This window comes from Hesperophylax consimilis, unplaced genomic scaffold, assembly GCF_061612785.1.
Source record: "Hesperophylax consimilis isolate HC1 unplaced genomic scaffold, BYU_Hcon_1.0 scaffold_296, whole genome shotgun sequence".
Taxonomy (NCBI): domain Eukaryota; kingdom Metazoa; phylum Arthropoda; class Insecta; order Trichoptera; family Limnephilidae; genus Hesperophylax; species Hesperophylax consimilis.
In genome coordinates, this window is record NW_028301476.1 from 5,001 (window position 1) to 8,403 (window position 3,403).

A 3,403-nucleotide genomic window follows, 5' to 3' on the forward strand; every position below is an offset into this window, starting at 1 on the left:
CCGGCGGCCCGCCGGGGCCGCAGGATTCAGCGCTGGGCTCTTCCCGTTTCGCTCGCCGCTACTCGGGGAATCCTCGTTAGTTTCTTTTCCTCCGCTTACTGATATGCTTAAGTTCGGCGGGTGATCTCTCCTGATTTGAGGTCGACAACAAAAATTTTATAAATTCGAGAAGTACGCAAAGCAACAGTGTGCGCGTATTCTCGCCCGTGCAGACTCTGTCAAGCGGGCGCGAAACCGACGAGCGTCCGCGGAGGTGCGCGCGGCCGAGAGCGCGAAGATCGCCCCGGACAGCCGACCGCTCGCGCGGTAGACTGCCCAGTTTTCAGCGTCGTCGCTAGCTCAAGGCTCGCACGCGTTCCTCCGCGTTTGGTATAACGCAAGCGGAAATCGCGCGCATCGAGAGAGCACTTCGTCAAATTTAACCGGACGCCGAGGTCCCGGCGCGCGTCTCCGAGGAGACGACGCGCGCGGGCCCCGGCGACGCCGGCAACGCTCGCTCTGCGCGCCCCCGTCCGAGGACGGGGGCGAGAGAACAGTCTGGTCGCATTGTGTGCGCGACCCTCAAACAGGAGTGGTCCGTCGACAAACTACGTCTTGCTCGGACCGCAATGTGCGTTCGAAATGTCGATGCTCATGTGTCCTGCAGTTCACACTCTGACGCGCATTTAGCTGCGTTCTTCATCGACCCACGAGCCGAGTGATCCGCCGTTCAGGGTAATAATGATAAAACAAACATAAATAGATACGTTTTAGTTTTCGGTTTTTACAATTTGGTTTGCGTTTTCGAAATGTTTATAATTCCATTCGACAAAAAGATTAATTTTGTACCGCCGCCTTCACGGCGACGGGTAAAATTTCACCGGACGAGCGGATAGAGGACGGAGCCCTCCTCCGCTCGACGCCGGCGGTTCTCGGTTCGCATCGGCGCCCTAGGGCGATCTCCGACGCAGTAATTTAGCATTCGTTCGATTATGGTTTATATGTATAATATGTTTTGTTTCATAATAATATTTCATATCATGGAAAGCACAAACATTAAACACAGGAAATGATCCTTCCGCAGGTTCACCTACGGAAACCTTGTTACGACTTTTACTTCCTCTAAATGATCAAATTCGGTCAAACTTTCCGACGCGTCGGATGCCCGTGAGAGCTTCCGCGCACCAGTCCGAAGACCTCACCAAATCATCCATCGGTAGTAGCGACGGGCGGTGTGTACAAAGGGCAGGGACGCAATCAACGCGAGCTGGTGACTCGCTTTTACTAGGAATTCCTCGTTCATGGGGGAGAATTGCAAACCCCAATCCCTATCACGAAGGGGTTTCATCGGGTTACCCGGGCCGTTAGGCCAAGGAGGACACGCTGATCCCTTCAGTGTAGCGCGCGTGCGGCCCAGGACATCTAAGGGCATCACAGACCTGCTATTGCTCAATCTCGTGCGGCTATATATACCGCCGGTCCCTCTAAGAAGATTTTCATTGTACGCCGGTAGTGAAGACCGCGAAACGCACGACCCCGACGCGCGAACGCCGAAGCCGCGCGCACACGGACCCTCGTGATACCGGTTGCACGTCTATTTAATAGGCTAGAGTTACGTTCGTTACCGGAATTAACCTGACAAATCGCTCCACCAACTAAGAGCGGCCATGCACCACCACCCACCGAATCGAGAAAGAGCTGTTAATCCGTCAATCCTTCCAGTGTCCGGGCCTGGTGAGTTTTCCCGTGTTGAGTCGAATTAAGCCGCAGGCTCCACTCCTGGTGGTGCCCTTCCGTCAATTCCTTTAAGTTTCAGCTTTGCAACCATACTCCCCCCGGAGCCCGAAAGCTTTGGTTTCCCGGGAGCTGCCCACCGGGTTAAAATTATGAAACTTCGGCGGATCGCTGGCTGGCATCATTTATGGTTAGAACTACAGCGGTATCTAATCGCCTTCGAACCTCTAACTTTCGTTCTTGATTAATGAAAACACCTTTGGCAAATGCTTTCGCTTTAGTCCGTCTTGCGACGATCCAAGAATTTCACCTCTAACGTCTCAATACGAATGCCCCCAGTCGTCCCTATTAATCATTACCTCTGGTATCAGAAAGCCAACAAAACAGAACCGAGGTCCTATTCTATTATTCCATGCGTACAATATTCAGGCAAGTGTTAGCCCGCTTTGAGCACTCTAATTTGTTCAAAGTAAACAGCCGCGACGGCCCGCCTCGGTGCGCGGCCGACCGTGAGGCCGACCGACACACGCCGGCGGTGGACGCACCGGCGAGAAGCCCCGCAGACGTGCCTGTCGTACCGCATTCGGTAGACCGACACCGCAGGACACAATTTCAACTACGAGCTTTTTAACCGCAACAACTTTAGTATATGCTATTGGAGCTGGAATTACCGCGGCTGCTGGCACCAGACTTGCCCTCCAATGGATCCTCATTAAAGGATTTAAAGTGTAATCATTCCGATCACGAGGCCTCGGACGAGTCCCGTATCGTTATTTTTCGTCACTACCTCCCCGTGCCGGGAGTGGGTAATTTGCGCGCCTGCTGCCTTCCGTGGATGTGGTAGCCGTTTCTCAGGCTCCCTCTCCGGAATCGAACCCTGATTCCCCGTTACCCGTGACAACCATGGTAGTCGCATAAACTACCATCGACAGTTGATAAGGCAGACATTTGAAAGATGCGTCGCCGGTGCTAGACCGTGCGATCAGCTCAAAGTTATCTAGAGTCATCTCGAATGGCGACGGACGGGGCGCGAACCCCGCCGCCGATTGGTTTTTGATCTAATAAAAGCATTCCTCCCGTTACCGGTCAGAACCTCGTTTGCATGTATTAGCTCTAGAATTGCCACAGTTATCCAAGTAACCGTGTACGATCTAAGGAACCAAAACTGATATATTGAGCCATTCGCGGTTTCACCTTAATTCGGCTTTTACTGAGACTTGCATGGCTTAGTCTTTGAGACAAGCATATGATTACTGGCAGGATCAACCAGGGAGCTGCACCACCGTCGGAGGGTTTTTAATCCTCCGAACGACAGAGGCCCGCCCTCGCGTAGAGGGCGCGGACAACACGGCGTTAAAGAACACGCGACGGAGTCACCCGCACGAGTCACGCTCATTATGCGTACCGCTATATTCTCCCGCTCGGCGACCGTCGCTAGACGAAAGCTCCGCGGGAAAATTTTTGCTTCAAACGAAGAAAGCGCGCGTAGGACGGCTCCCGCCCGAGAGAGAGAGACCGCACCCGCGACGACGCTATCGTCCGATTTATAATTCCCATTCGTAAAACGTGTACACCGAAAGCGCACGCCTTTGGCGAGGCAACAGTGAGACGGGGATAAAATCCTCCGCCTTTGCTTTTGAAAATTCTGCTCGCGCGGAACTCCAGAGTCAAAACATGAGCGCGAACGCCG

The 3,403-nt window shown here is 53.5% G+C and overlaps 3 non-coding genes across 3 annotated transcripts in view; all 3 read right to left on the minus strand.

Annotated features, from left to right (window-relative positions):
* LOC149408430 (large subunit ribosomal RNA) overlaps positions 1-144 on the minus strand; it is a 4,064-nt gene extending 3,920 nt beyond the window's left edge. The window contains exon 1 of the ribosomal RNA XR_016305601.1: positions 1-144. This exon is cut by the window's left edge and continues 3,920 nt beyond it. This is a non-coding gene — a ribosomal RNA (large subunit ribosomal RNA).
* Positions 145-555: 411 nt separating this feature from the next.
* LOC149408431 (5.8S ribosomal RNA) lies at positions 556-717 on the minus strand. The gene has a single exon (XR_016305600.1). It is a non-coding gene; the product is annotated as a 5.8S ribosomal RNA (ribosomal RNA).
* Positions 718-1,046: 329 nt separating this feature from the next.
* Positions 1,047-2,986, minus strand: LOC149408432 (small subunit ribosomal RNA). Its single transcript, XR_016305603.1, has one exon. It is a non-coding gene; the product is annotated as a small subunit ribosomal RNA (ribosomal RNA).
* Between the last annotated feature and the right edge of the window lie 417 nt (positions 2,987-3,403).